The sequence below is a fragment of the Leptonychotes weddellii genome, chromosome 7 (assembly GCF_054177405.1).
Source record: "Leptonychotes weddellii isolate Sample4059 chromosome 7, ASM5417740v2, whole genome shotgun sequence".
Classification (NCBI taxonomy): domain Eukaryota; kingdom Metazoa; phylum Chordata; class Mammalia; order Carnivora; family Phocidae; genus Leptonychotes; species Leptonychotes weddellii.
In genome coordinates, this window is record NC_138375.1 from 91,625,587 (window position 1) to 91,641,166 (window position 15,580).

The window sequence follows — 15,580 nt, forward strand, 5'->3', positions numbered from 1 at the left end:
TTTATTTTTAATTTTTATTACATGTAGTTGGTATACAATATTTATAGTCTATTTTTAATCTCTTTTATTTAGATATTGCACATATCTTTTCCTGGTCTGTCAAATTTGTATGTACTACCTTTGTTGAATAGAAAAACATTAATTTTTGACCACAGGTGATCCAGCCATCAATTTACAGAAACTTGAAAGACAGAAAAACATGTTAAGTTATTCCACAGAGTACAGGGGCACCTGGCTGGCTCAGTTTGTTGTGCATCTGGCTCTTGGTTTCGGCTCAGTTCATGATCTCATAGGTCATGAGATGGAGCGGCTCAGCAGGAAGTCAGCTTGGGGATTATCTCCCTCTGCCCCTCCCCGCCTAAAATGAATAAATAAATCTTTAAAAAAAAAAGTTAAAATATTATTTCACATAATACATCCAACAAAATGCAGATTATGGGAAATGATAGGACAGTTAATGTGATACTTCAAGCAATAAATTTCTGGAAAAAGGGAAAAATAAAAGAGAAAGGGGACTCTAGGTAAAAAGATGCCTAAGACACACATTACAAAAAAAATACAAAGGAAAACAGGCAAAACTACAGTGCATAGGGATGTGTGCTTAGGTGATAACACTGAAAAGGAAGTAATTATAAACATCGGGATAATAGTTATTCTTGGGAGTAGAAAGGAGGTTGTAACTGGAAGGAGCACATGGGCCGTTGCTAGGATGGTGAGCAAGGGTCTATCTTGTGATTTTTGCAGTTTTCTGTATTTGCTGTACTTAACAAAGTTTTTTTAAAAAGCAACACAGAACAACAAAATATATAATACAAAGATACATGTATACAATTTAAGGTCATATTTCAACATTAGAGAGGTGTACTATAATTGGAAATAACTATTTGATCTTTGTTCCAGTTTTCTGGGCCATAGCTCCTAAAACCCTTGAAGTGGTAGGAGTGTCTTTTGTATGCTAATGAGATGACTCGTGTGCTGGGGACCACTAGAAAAGCTTCAGGATGGGGCAGATTGCCAAAAGACCAAGGCATGATTAGAAGGTTGAGGACTGGAACTTTCAGTTCCACCCCTAAATTTCCAGGGAGTGGAGAGAGCCTAGAAATTGAGTTCAATCACCAGTGGCCAATAATTTAATCAGTAATGCCTAAGTAATGAAACCTACATAACAGAGCTGGAGAGCTTCCAGGTTGGTGATTATATCAAGGTGCTGGGAGGGTAACACAGCCAAAAGAGGGCTTACACATTACAAAAATACCCCTTTCTTCATGTTAGGCCCTATGCATCTCTTTGGGGGTTCCTGAGTATCTTTATAATATACTGGCAAGCATGTATTTTCCCGAGTTCTGTGAGCCACTCCAAGATACTAAACCTGAGGAAGGGTCATGGGAATCCCCAATTTATAGCCAGTTGGTAAGGGTGGCCTAGGATTTGGGATTGCCATCTGAAGTGGGGACAGTCTTTTTTTTTTTTTTTTCAAAGATTTTATTTATTTGAGAGAGAATGAGAGACAGAGAGCACGAGAGGGCAGAGGGAGAAGCAGACCCCCCGCCGAGCAGGGAGCCCGATGCGGGACTCGATCCCGGGACTCCAGGATCATGAGCCGAAGGCAGTCGCTTAACCAACTGAGCCACCCAGGCGCCCTGAAGTGGGGACAGTCTTATGGGACTGTGCTCCTTTCACTGGTGGTGGGATCTAATGCCAACTCCAGGTAGATAGGGTGTTCACTGAATTGAATTATTAAACACCTAGTTGGTATCTGGAGAGTTGGTTGTTGGAAAAAAACCACTGAAGTGTGTACCTTTGTGGGGAGGAAAATGGGAATGAAGATCAGGGAAGAAGGAAAAAGGAGAGGGCCTTGCGTGGACTGAAGGTAACAGTGTGCTAATGATGGCTAATGTTTATATAACTGTTCTCTCTGAGTATAAATTAAAAATAGGTAAAAAAATTAAATTGGTAATTAGGTAATAAAATTAAATTGTAAATATTCTGCAAAGCATTAGAGTACTCTGCAATGAAGCAAAGCATATAGAAGATGGTATTTTTAAAAGAAAAGAAAAATACGAATGTGTTTGTTATTTTTGCAAAAAAGTAAACACTGGAATAAGAAATCAGAGACTTAGAACAGAAACACCTATACAGTGTGAAATAAAATGGAGAAGTAGAGGCGAGAAGAATGGAAGCAAGACTTCTCAGAGTATACCTTTTCAGTTAGTTTTGACTTTTGAACCTTCTGTATATTGGAAAATGTCATCAGAGTAAAAAGAAAAAAGCGAACCCTAAAATTGAAAACAAAAGAACCTACCTATATCAAATTGTGAAAATAGCCGTATAGAGAAAAGACCTATTTCAAATTATTTTTGAACACCTATGCAGACTGTCCAATCTTAATGGAATATATTTAAAGGAAAAAAGAACTGGAAAAAATGTAAACCTCATGCATTGTTAGTTGTAACATTGGTATTGTAAATTAGAAAATATTTCCTATATATTATAGGATAAAGCAGTGAGTAAATAATGCCTATAGAAGCTGAGAATTTTGGTTAAGAAAAAAGATACAATATTATTATTTAATGTTATAGTTAGTACTTTTTTCTTTCTGTTGAAGAAATTTGTATTCAGCCCATGAAGATATTCTCCGTTGTTTATTACAGTTTTAACTTTCACATTTAACTCTGTGATCCACCTCTAATTTTTGGCTGTGATGTCAGGCAGAGGTCAAAGTGTTTTTGTTTTTGTTTGGTTTTGTTTTTGTTCTTTCTCACATGGATTCTAGAAAGACCCTTGATAAAAGAACAGAAAGAAAAGTTTTGAAATGGACTCTGACCTTAGCTCAGCAAGAACATGTGGTTGAGGTCACTGCAAAAAGATGTTTTAATGTAAGTTAGAAATATAAAGTAGATCATTACATCTACAAGGTTCTACTAAAATTCATAAAGTATGTAAGTGGTAGGTGGGGCATCCATAATTTCCCAGATCCTCTGTTGTTGAAGGGTTTTATTTTCATTCATTTGCAAAAATAACATCTTTTTATATTTTTATTATTTTTTTAAGATTTTATTTTTAAGTAATCTCTACACCCAATGTGGAGCTTGAACTTACAACCCTGAGATCGAGAGTTGCATGCTCTACTGACTGAGCCACCCAGGCACCCCAAAATAACATCTCGCTCTTTTTTTTTTAAGATGTTATTTATTTATTGGAGAGACAGAGAGAGAGAGCTAGAGAGAGAGAGCACGAGTCGGGGAGGAGGGGCAGAAGGAGAGGGAAAAGCAGACTCCCCGATGAGCAGGGAGACTCAGGGCTCGATCCCAGGACCCGAAGGCAGGTGCTTAACTGGCTCAGCCACCCAGGCGCCCTGCAAAATAACACCTTTAAATCAAAATCTAAACTTAGCACCAAGGTCTAGGCTCTAGCATCTGCTTTCCTAATTAGTCTTTATTGAGTAGTACCTTTGGAATAATACCTATTTTTTTTTTTTGCCTCAACCTCTTTGTATCTCAGGGTTGTTTTTTTTTTTTTAGTTATTTTATTGTTATTTTTTTATTTGAGTGTAGTTGACATGCAATGTTACATTAGTTTCAGGTATACAACTTAGTGATTTGACGAGTTTGTACACTATGCTATGTTTACCACAAGTGTAGCCACCCTCCGTCCCGTTACATCACTATTACAGTATCATTAACTATATTCATTTTGCTCTGCCTTTTATTCCCGACTTACTCATTCCAGACCTGAAGGCCTGTATCCCTCTCTCCCCTTCACCCATTTTGCCCAACCCCCCACCCACCTTGCCCTCTGACAGTCATCATTTTGTTCTCTGTATTTATAGTTCTGATTCTGTTTTTTTTAATTTATTTGTTTATTCATTTTTTTTTAAGATTTTATTTTTATTTATGAGAGAGAGCAGGGGGAGGAGCAGAGGGAGAGGGACAAGCAGACTCTGCTGAGCGGGAGCCTCACATGGGGCTCAATTTCATGACCTTGAGATCATGACCTGAGCCAAAACCGAGTTGGATGCCCATCTGACTGAATCACCCAGGTGCCCCTGTTTATTCACTTTCTTAAAGATTCCATTTATGAAGGAAATCACATGGTATTTGTATTTTTACTTACTTTGTATCATATCCTCTAGATCTATCCATGTTGTCTCAAATGGCACAATTTCATCTTTTTTATGGCTGTGTAATATTCCATTATGTATATGTGGTGTGCATATATATATGCACCACATTTTCCTTATCCATTTGCCTATTAATGGACACTTAGGTTACTTCCATGTCTTGGCTATTATAAATTATACTACAATAAACATAGGGGTGCGTATATCCTTTCAAGTCTGTTTTTGTTTTCCCTGGATAAATACCCAATAGTGGAATTATTGGATCATATGGTAGTTCTATTTTTAATTTTTTGAGGAACCTCCATACTGTTTTCCACAGTGGCTGCACCAGTTTGCACTCTGACCAGCAGTGCACAAGGATCCTTTTTCTCCACATCCTCACCAACACTTGTTCTTGTCTTTTTGATTTTTGCCATCTGACGGTATGAAGTGATATTGTGATTTTGATTTGCATTTCCCTGTTGATGAGTGATGTTCCCATCTTTTCATGTGTCTGTTGGCCATCTGTATATCTTCTTTGGGAAAGTGTCTACTCAGGTCCTCTGCCCATTTTTTAATTGGATTGTTTGTTTTTTTAATGTTCACTTCTATAAGTTCTTTATTTTGGATATGTTAACCCTTTATAGGATATGTTATTTGCAGATATCTTCTCCCATTCAGTATAGGTTGTCTTTTTGTTTTATTGATGATTTCCCTTGCAGTGTGAAAGTTTGTGTGTGTGTGTGTAGTCCCAATAGTTTATTTTTGCTTTTGTTTCCCTTGCCTCAGGAGACATATCTAGAAAAATGTTGACATGGCTGATGTCAGAGAAATTACTGCCTGTGTTTTCTTCTAAGATTTTTTATAGTTTCAAGTCTCATGATTAGGTCTTTAATCTGTTTTGAGCTTGATTTTGGGTATGGTATTAGAAAGTAGACCAGTTTCATTCTTTTACGTATGGCTGTCCAGTTTTTCCAGCACCATTTATTAAAAACACTGTTTTTCCCCATTGTATATTCTTGCCTCCTTTATCATAGATTGGACTATATAATTGTAGGTTTATTTCTGGGGTCTCTATTCTGTTCCAATAGTATATATTTTTTGCTATAAAATACAAAGCAGGTGGTAAAGAGTAATATTTCTCAGTCTCCTGTAGTTTTACAGAATTGAAAATTTAAATGTTATTCTCCCTCATTATTTTCTTTTAGTATACAGTCTATTTTGAGCTCAGATCTGCTGAACACATGAAGAGAATGACATTTGCATTAAATGTTAAATTATAACCGTTATTTGTTCCTTTAAGTATTGCAGCTAATTTTTAGATGTTGTCCTTCACTCCTCATTCAAACAAATGAGGAGTAGGTGGTTGTATATATTGATTGTACTGACTAAAACAGAACCATGGCTTCATATTTCCGTTAGAAATAGACTTTTAAGGGGCGCCTGGGTAGCTCAGTTGGTTGAACGGCCGATTCTTGATTTCGGCTCAGGTCATGATCTTGGGGTCCTGGGATGGAGCCCCGCGTCAGCTCTGTGCTCATTAGGGAGTCTGATTCTGGATTCTCTCTCTCTGCCTCTTCCTCCGCTTGCTCTCTCTTTCTCTAAAATAAGTAAATAAATCTTTAAAAAAAAAAAAGCCTTTTCATACACACTATAAAGACAGAATTGAGTGTTCACTTTGTCAGTACTTACATTAAAATTGGAACAATACATCCCTCACAACCCCGGTGCAGCAGCTCTTTCTGCCCATGGGTCCTGTCCCCGTGCTTTAATAAACCACCATTCTGCACCAAAAAAAAAAAAAAAAAAAGGAACAATACAGAGAAGATTAGCATGGCCCCTGCATAAGGATGACATGCAAATTTGTGAAGTGTTCCATATTAAAAAAAAAATTTAAGACTGAATTGGAAAACTTTACAAACTATAGCAAATTATTCCAGTTTTATTTCTACTTTAGTTCTTGGACAAATAGATTACCCACTCTGAACCTGTTCACTCACCTGTAAAAGTCCTCAAACTTTATTGTGAGTCACCATCCCCTAGAGAGTTAAAAAAAAAAAATGCAGATAGAGTCCCAGGCTCACTGAAGTAGGCTGGGGCAGGGGCGTAGGCTTCTATTTTTATCGTTTTCCCAGAAATTTGACAACTGTTGTTTTAGTATGCTTCTCTGGATTGATGGATCATTCATAACATTTTATTCATTTATGCATGTATATAGAAATAAACATACATATACTAACTAGGAATTGTCAGACAGTGCTGAGATCATGGAGATGGCAGACCCAGCCCTGCCCTAAAATAGTTCTCCGTTTAGTGAAGAGGTAGACAAACTTTTTTTTTTTAAATATTTTATTTATTTATTTGACAGAGAGAACAAGCAGGGGGAGCAGCAGAGGGAGAGGGAGAAGCAGGCTCTCTGCCATGCAGGGAGCCCAATGTGGGGCTCGATCCCAGAACTCTGGGACCATGACCCGAGCCGAAGGCAGATGCTCACTGAGCCACCAGGTGTCCCCCAAAGCCATTCTTGATGGACTTGTCTATTCATTAAGTCAGTGTAGAGTTCTGAAATGGGTGAGGTTGATCCCTTTAAGGGCCTTCAGCCCCATTTAGCTGATAGGTATAGCTTAGGTTTGAACTAAATGTCTAGTTTAGGAATATAAAGCATGACAATTCTACAGACTATTAGTTAAGTAATATTCCATGCAAAAATTTTATAAGAAATTTGGAATATAACAAAATTACTGCTCTCTGATAATAGGTACCAAAAATATGTACCAATAAAAATCAAAATAAAAAGGAACACTTGGCTGGATCAGTTGGTAAGGCGTGAGACTCTTGATGTCGGGGTTGTAAGTTCAAGCCCCATGTGGATGTAGAGATTACTTAAATATAAAATCGTTAGGGGAACCTGGGTGGCACAGTTGGTTGAGCATCTGACTCCTGGTTTTGGCTCAGGTCGTAATCTTGGGGTCCTGAGATTGAGCCCCGTGTTGGGCTCTGTGCTAAGCTTGGAGTCTGCTTTTCCTCTTCCTCTGCCCCTATCCTCCCCTGCCCCCGCTCTCTCTCCCTCTCAAATAAATAAATCTTTAAAATAAAATATTTTAAAAAGTCAAAATGGGCGCCTGGGTGGTGTAGTCAGTTAAGCATGAATCTTGATTTCGGCTCAGGTCATGATCTCAGGGCCATGAGATTGAGCCCTTTGTGGGGCTCTGTGCTCAGTGGGGGGTGGCTTCTCTCCCTCTCCCTCTGCCCCTCCCCACCACTCTCTCTCTCTCTAAAATAAATCTTTTTTTTTTAAAGATTTTATTTATTTATTTGAGAGAGAGAATGAGATAGAGCATGAGAGGGGGAGGGTCAGAGGGAGAAGCAGACTCTCCGCCGAGCAGGGAGCCCGATGCAGGACTCGATCCTGGGAATGAATGAATGAATGAATGAATCAATCAATCAATCAATCTTAAAAAAAAAAAACCCTTCTTCCATCTAATTTGGGTGAAATATTTCATACTACTAGTAGCCCACTCCCTTGAAATCTGGATGCACAAGTGTTATCAAGTCATTTTTCCCGCACAGAGATTGGGCCAGGCGTGGCTGCCAGGTGCTCTAAAACAGTGACCATACTTGATCATAGAGCCAGATGCCAGACATCTGTCTTCTATTAACTAGGATCAAAATGAAGCGCTGCCCACTGAATGATTTAACATATAGCATATAACCTAAGCAAAGATTGCCCTGTTGCCTATATAGCAAAATCTCAATTACAAGACTTTCTTTCCCACCTTCTCAATCTCTGTGATGATACAGGTATTTGCAATATGGCCTTGTGCTCTTGGTTGTTTTTTCGTTTGTTTTTTCCTGATGCTGGCCTGCCTTAATTTTTCAAATATCTTTTTAGGCTCTCTCCCTTTCCTTGTCTTTAGACTTTCTACAGGACCTTTTCCTTTTCTCTCTGTTTGACCCAAAGAGTTCAGCCATTTTCTGAGCCTCCTCATTTGAGTTTTGGCTGACTTTTGAATTTGTATCACAAACCCTGGCTTCTTATTCCTGGTTCAGAATGTTCAGATGCCTCCTGAATCCATTTGGATGTCCTCAAGTGTAATGTATCCTAACCTAAATCTTCCTAGTGAATTAAATTTCCTTAAATGATCCAATTTTTGACTATCAGTTACTGAGGCTGATAAAATGATATACTCCACGCTATGACTTCACCTCCCATTAGTTGGTCTGCTGTTCAATTTTTTGTGTCCCCAGAAGAATGGACAATGTTAACCGATTGTGCACCCACAGAATTAAAGAAGCCATCTTTTATTGCTTCCAAATTTCTTTCCTTCCTTCCTGAGAAAGCATTGGGAATGGAGTTGTTGAAAATAAAAAAATCATTAAATTTCAAATTACTGAGGAATTCTTAGGAGAAATACTGAACAACTTTAGTTGCTAGCGAATGTACTACTTAGAACCTTTAAAGTTCCAAAATATATTATCCAGTATACTATAGTTCAATTTTTAAAAATTTATATTTACATGTTTTATAATAAAATTACCAAATCAGTTTCACCTTGTTTATCTGTCATAAATTAACAATAGACATTTTTCATGGAGGTCAGTAGAATTTCATAAATATAGATTCATGTTTGTTGCCTTTCAGTGTGTAATAACTTAATGGTACATACTTAATGATAAGTGAGCTGATGATAGAATGTTACATAATTTATATATATATTTACATATAGGGCAAACATTTGGGGGTGTCCACAAAAGGAAATAAAACACATTCTTTCAAATAAACAATAATTCATAATTTAACCAAGAAATTAAAAGTGGCACCAAAAATACTACTATAAGATTAGTGTCTCAGATTCAACACCATACTCAGCAAGAATTGTAACAGTCTGCCTGAGAGTGAAGTTCTGAGTAGGGGTAGGTGATGGGGTTAAGGCCTCAAATGGGAAAAGCGGACTTGGTTGGGGAACCAAAGAGAGGTTCCTGGACTCTGGACAGAGGGTCATGGAATTAGTGAACTGGGCAATGTTGATTTATGAAGTAAAAGCCCTTCTGGTTGCTGGTAATAGAGATAGAACTCCATTTGGCTTAAGTCACAAAAGACACAAAGAACTCGAGGGGTTCTGATAGCTTCAGGTATGACTGGATCTAGGTTCTCGATGCTATCACTGAATACTGCCTCTCTCCTTTTGTTCTCTGGCTCTGCTTTCTGCTAGGTTGGTTTTATTGTCCGGTAGACTTGCCCCAGCTTATGGCAAAGAGAGACTTTAGCAGCTCCAGGCTCACAGCCTGGCAAATGTAACTCCTGCAGAAAAGGATCTCTTCTCAGTTGCAGCAAAAGTCCCAGGATCAACTGATTGATCTGACTCACGTGACATGTCCACTGCTGGACAAACCTGGGTCATCTATCACCACCCCTGGAGCTACAGAATGGGATTCTGGCCCCAAAAGGAAAAGGATGATTCTGTCACTAGAAGATATACAACCACCGAGGGTAGAAAAAAAAGCAAGGAAGGGGACATGAGGACAGGAAAAGAATATGAATAAACCCATTCTTATTTCAAATTTTGGCAGAGATTCATCCTGGCAAACCAACAGCAAAATGTTTTCATGCCAGAAAGCTTAGATGGCTTTAGTTCAGGGTTTCTCAACTTTTAAAAAATTATCATTCAAAAAAAAGTGTCATTCCCCCGAAGAGCCTTTTTTAGACATGTTTTTGCCTAATCACCTGCCTATGAGATTTTAATACCACAGATGTACTGTATATGTTTATTTACTATATGTATATTTGTGCTTTATACATAAGAGTAAGTATAAAGCTTACTCTTTTTATCTAATGCAGGGTTAATTTTAAGTTAAAATTTTAGTTAACTTGAAAATCAGGGGCACCTGGCTGGCTCAGTCAGTAGAGCATGTGACTCTTGATCTCGGGGTTGTGAGTTCGAGCCCCATGTTGGGTATAGAGATTGCTTAAAAATAAAATTAAAAAAAAAATCAAAGCTATTAACATTTAATTTTATAACTGTATTTGCCAAATAACTTTTAATACAGATCATTTACTTATAAACTGTAATGTATCAAATATATACATTTAGCAATTTTAGAAGTATATAATAATAGCAATGTAATCAATATAAAAATCATTCAAGATGGTTACTTTTTCAGCAAAAGAGAAACAATGGAAGAAAATTAAATCTCCTAAGTATTAACTTTTAACTTTTGTGTGATATGAGAAAATGGCTTTTAAATGCTAGATACTTTTTTTTTTTAAGATTTTATTTATTCATTTGACAGAGAGAGAGCGTGAGAGAGGGAACACAAGAGGGAGAAGCAGGCTTCCCGCCGAGCAAGGAGCCCGATGCGGGGCTCGATCCCAGGACCCCGGGATCATGACCCGAGCTGAAGGCAGACGCTTAACGACTGAGCCACCCAGGCACCCCTAAATGCTAGATACTTATTCAGATATTGTTGACACTTCTTTTCAGCACCTGACCTAATGATGGGTTGGTTAACTTTTTTAACTTGAGAGAGAGAGAGTTGGGGGGGCAGGGATAGGGGCAGAGGGGAGAGGGAGAGAGAAAACCTCCAGCCGACTCCCTGCTGAGTGTGGAGCCTGAAGCAGGGCTCAATCTCACAACCCAGAGATCATGACCTGAGCCAAAATCAAGAGTCAGACGCTTAACTGACAGCCACCCAGGCTGTCTAGAGATGGATGGAGGTTGACTAACTTTTGTAGAATTAAATGGTAAGATACAAGCCATTTGTATTTACTCTCAAAGCTCCAGTCACACAGTAGCACTGAGGATGGAACATGGACAACATCCTCAAGGCAGCCAATGGCAGGTCACGGCACAGCAGGCCGCCGCCTACAATATTGAGCAATCAATTCAAAAACAGTCTTCAAATCACAGCCACCTCTTCACCATAGTCTTGTAGTACCCATCTAGCATCCGTTTGGGTATCTTCCATGTTAGTGCCCATGCTGCTCATTTGATGCCCAAGAAAACTCAACAAGAGAAATTAAATACTAAGGAATAAGATTTTGTTGAGTAGGGTGGAACTTTGAAGGGCCTGAAACCATTGTAAGCCCATTCTTCGCACATCGCCCCCTCTAAGAATGAACTTTTGCCCCCTAGACAGCACTATCACTCCCATGGATATGCTAACAGGTGGCCTAAAGAGCAAATCCTGCCCCCCCCCCCCACATTGAGGTGAACTCTGTCTTCCAGTGAAGTTTACTTATTGGTTCTAATGTTTCCATACCAAACAGACTTAATCTTTCATATAACAGATCCTCAAATATTTGATAACTGAAATTTTACTCCCTCTATACTGAATGGCTTCTCGAAGCTTTTCCTTTCTGAGGCTAAACTTAACCACAGGTCCTTGAACTGGCTTTCATTTGATTCATTTGATTCAGTTCCCCTATTGCATTAGGCATTCTTTAGGGACAGGCCCTGTCTTGTCTCCTTGGCCTGTTTGAATCCACTCCAGTTTGTTGTTAAAATTAGGTGTGTATCTGAACAGAGTACCTGAGCCAGAGTCGAAGGCTGTTTCTTCCTCTGTTTTGGACAGTATTCATCTATTAGCATAGTCACCAGACCAGCCTGAATAGCTTGCTGATGCCTATTGAGTAATAAACTGAAATCTCTAAGTTTTTCTTCATATGTCCTGCTAATAGGTTGAATTCTTCCTCCATCCATCTCTAGTTTTCTGAGACCTAAGGTGTGATTTTCATTCACACCTGCTACATTTCATTCTCTTGGACTCTTCCAATTTTTCCATCATGTTGAGACATTTGAAGATGCTGATTCATTTTTCCAGTTCATTCATTCATTCATTCATTCCATCCATTCATTCATTACTTATACTTGCTTTTCTAAAGATATTTTCATAAAAGTGAGAACCAAAACAAAAAGTTCATATGAGGTAAGAAGAAGAAGAAAATGTTCCAGTCCCTAGAGTTAATATGAGTGCTGAGACAGCACATGAAGTTTACATCTAAGCTTTGTCCTAAAAGGAGATTGCATTCCTCCTTCATGCATCTCCTGTTGAGGGAGAGAATGGATGTGAAAGGGCCATCTCAGGAGTTCTTATATGATGACTTTTACAAAATAAATTATACTTGGCGCCTGAGATCTAATCACATACTTGTGTCAGTGTTCATTGGAAATTATAGCTGTTATTGGAGTAACAATCTAGTAGAAATGTAAAATATGGTTCTTTTCAACCCCATAATGAAGTATTTTATCATTTTGGCCATATTAACATATGTCAACAATGTGACATCAAACACTGAGTCAATCAGCAGTATAATTTTGGGGGGAAAAAGAATTTGCTAGTAATACTCTCTGTAATGAAGCAAAAGAGTGTTTCAGACTTGAATTAGTTGGATGTTTAGCCCAATCCTTTACTCAGAGAGAATAGACCTGGCTTATGAGAGTTAATTCATACCATTTGGAGGTTGAAACAGTTATAAAGCTGCTTTGGAATGTCCTAAATTGTACCTAAGAGACCTGTTTTCGACAGATGTGTTCATGTAGTCCAGTCATTTGGCATATGGAATTTTTTTATGTACAAGCTATGCAAAAGTTTCAACATGTAACATTTATTAGTGCTTCCACTGGCATGGAGAGACAGATGGTATACACATTACTTGCAGAAACAGGCTTTGCAGTGGCCTTACAAGTCTGACTTTGCTCAGTTACCTAGGTCACCTAAATCCCCTCCCCCACGCCCCTCACCCGCCCAACATGCACATGCATGAGAGGCCAAACCCTCCCTCCTCTGACCCTGGAATTTGCTATAGGAATTCTCTCTCAATTGCTTGACTTGAAATTTCCCTTCTTTCATTCCCCTTCCTTGGCCCAGATCCCCACCTCCTCTGTCTTTTCACTCCCTCCAGCTGGTCCAGGGTGAGGTCTGGAGGCTGAGGTAGGAAAGAACACACCCCCAGCTGTTCTCAGCCCCCACCCATCCCTAATGTTAGTCTTGGCAGTGTGCAGCCTGTTTCCCCACATTAACCCCAAAGTCCTCCTCTCTTTAAGTCTCAGCTGCAGTAATGAAATGCCCAGTTGCAAGAGCTGCAGATTAATCTTCTGTCTCAGTTATTCTTTTTTTTTTTTTAGAGAAGGAGAGATAGAAAGAGAGGTGGGGGAGGGGTGGAGAGAGAGGAAGAGAGAATCTCAAGCAGGCTCCACATGTAGCTCAGAGTCTGACATGAGGCTTGATCTCACATCATGAGATCATGACCTGAGCTGAAATCAAGAGCTGGATGCTTAACCAGCTGAGCCACCCAGGCACACCACACCACCTTTTTTTTTTTTTTAAGATTTTATTTATTTATTTGACAGATAGCACAAGTAGGCAGAGGGAGAGGGAGAAGCAGGCTCTCCGCTGAGCAGGGAGCCGGACATGGGGCTCGATCCCAGGACCCCAGGATCATGACCTGAGCTGAAGGCAGCTGCTTAACCGACTGAGCCACCCAGGCGCCCCCACACCACCTTTTTTTTTTTAAAGTAAGTTCTATGTGGGGCTTGAACTCAGGACCTCAGGATCAAGAATCACATGCTCTACTGACTGAGCCAGCCGGTTTAAAGAAAAACTGGGGGTGGAGGAAATGTCTTTCTTTCTTTGTAGTATTTACATGAAATGGCACAAAAGGGGAACTCTCAGGAAGAGATTCTCTCTCTCTCTGCCCTGCCCCCTAGTCATGCACGCTCTCTTATGTGCTCTCTCTCAAATAAATAAATCTTAAAAAAAAAGATAAATGTCCTTAGTAAATAAAGATTCTCTCATATCAATAAGAACCACTCCCAAAAAGAAACTGGGTAAAGAAAATGAAAGGGCAATTCACCAAGGAATATTTTTTGAATAGGTGTTCAACCTCAACAGCAATTAAGGACATGCCGTTTAAAATGAGATTTTTATTTTTCCTATATTCATGATGAAAACTTTAAAAGAATACGGTGCTCAATACTGGCCAGGCTGTGGGGAAGCAGGCACTCTCCTGTGTTGAATGGATTGTTCACACACAGGTGGGAATGAGGATGGAGTGTGAGAGAAGGGGATGGAATAGTCAGCGGTGGAGAGCACAGCACTGGAAGAGGCTGGGTGTGGTATTAGTCCCACCTAGCCTCACTGGAGAGTTGATGAAAGTCCTTGTTGGGATAGGAAGGTGGACAGCAGGAGAGCAAGGGAGAAACAGATCCAAGAAGGTACTAGGAAAGAGTGATTTCTGATGCCATTATAACTACGTTTCCCTTCATGAATTCTTTTTTGCTCACGCTTTTGATTTTTACAGAGCATCCCAAGAATCAACTCATTAACCAGCACAGATTTATACTTTTAAAAATTGTATTTTTCTTTAAGATTTTATTTATTTATTTGACTGAGAGAGATACACCGCGAGAGAGGGAACACAAGCAGGGGGAGTGGGAGAGGGAGAAGCAGGCTTCCCGCCGAGCAGGGAGCCCGATGTGGGGCTCGATCCCAGGACCCTGGGATCATGACCTGAGCCGAAGGCAGATGCTTAATGACTGAGCCACCCAGGCGCCCCATAAAGATTGTATGTATTTTCGACATTTTTATCAGGACATGTAATACAGCGGTAGAAACAAGCTAGGACTGACATTTAAGCGTGGTGCAGATATAGCAAAGGCATCCCCTTTGGGCGGGGGCGGGGGGGTAACAGTGAGAACTCCAATCTCCGTTTACTAGCTGTGGGGTTTCAGGAGCACCATTCAGTCTCTCTCAATTTGTTTCTTCTAGGTTTGTATCTCTGTAAGTGGGAATACTACTAAACTTTACAATGTTGTTGGGATCAAGTAAAATCATGTATGTGAAGTCCTGAGAATTGGTCTGTGCTCGATAAAAGTAGGTTCCCTTCCTTGTTGAGAATAGCAGCCAAGGGGTTGCTTAGTTGACGGGTATCACCGCACATTTCTTACGCGGTCCAGCTCCGTCCCTGGCAGGCTGTGAGGCCTCCCACTGCCTTAGGATCTTGATGACAAAAAAAGAGCTGCTTCCTATTTTGTCGTTGCTCGGGCTGAGAGGAAGGCTCTGACTTCTGGTAAAATACTCCCTGGCTGAGCAGGCTGAGCAGGCTCATGTGTTGTGGCTTGCATAAAATGTGACCCCATCTGGTGAGGAAATGGAGAGCAGAAGGCAGGCCAATGGGAGCCCCAAAGAGCCTCCAAAGTTGCTTTAATCAGATTGGAGTGACAGCCATCTACTAAATGCAGATGGGTCTCCGAGTTTGGGGGTTACCTGTGGCCAGCATACCAAGGACACAAAACCACATGGTAAGGCTAAACAGAAAGTTCAGGGACGGAAGCCCATGACCAGCAGGGGCATGGTGGAGGTGTGACGGTTCCATCTCACGCTGAGACACATGGCATTAAGTCAGGGGGCTTCTGGCACGGCTACTGCCATCGTTACTGTTATCTTTTGACAGGTAGTGTGGTGTGTCAAAAAAAATAGATG

At 39.9% G+C, this 15,580-nt stretch overlaps 1 non-coding gene across 1 annotated transcript; it reads left to right on the plus strand.

The window, feature by feature from the left end:
• Positions 1-5,881: 5,881 nt before the first annotated feature.
• LOC115942170 (U6 spliceosomal RNA) lies at positions 5,882-5,984 on the plus strand. Its single transcript, XR_014147321.1, has one exon. It is a non-coding gene; the product is annotated as a U6 spliceosomal RNA (small nuclear RNA).
• The last annotated feature ends 9,596 nt before the right edge of the window (positions 5,985-15,580 follow it).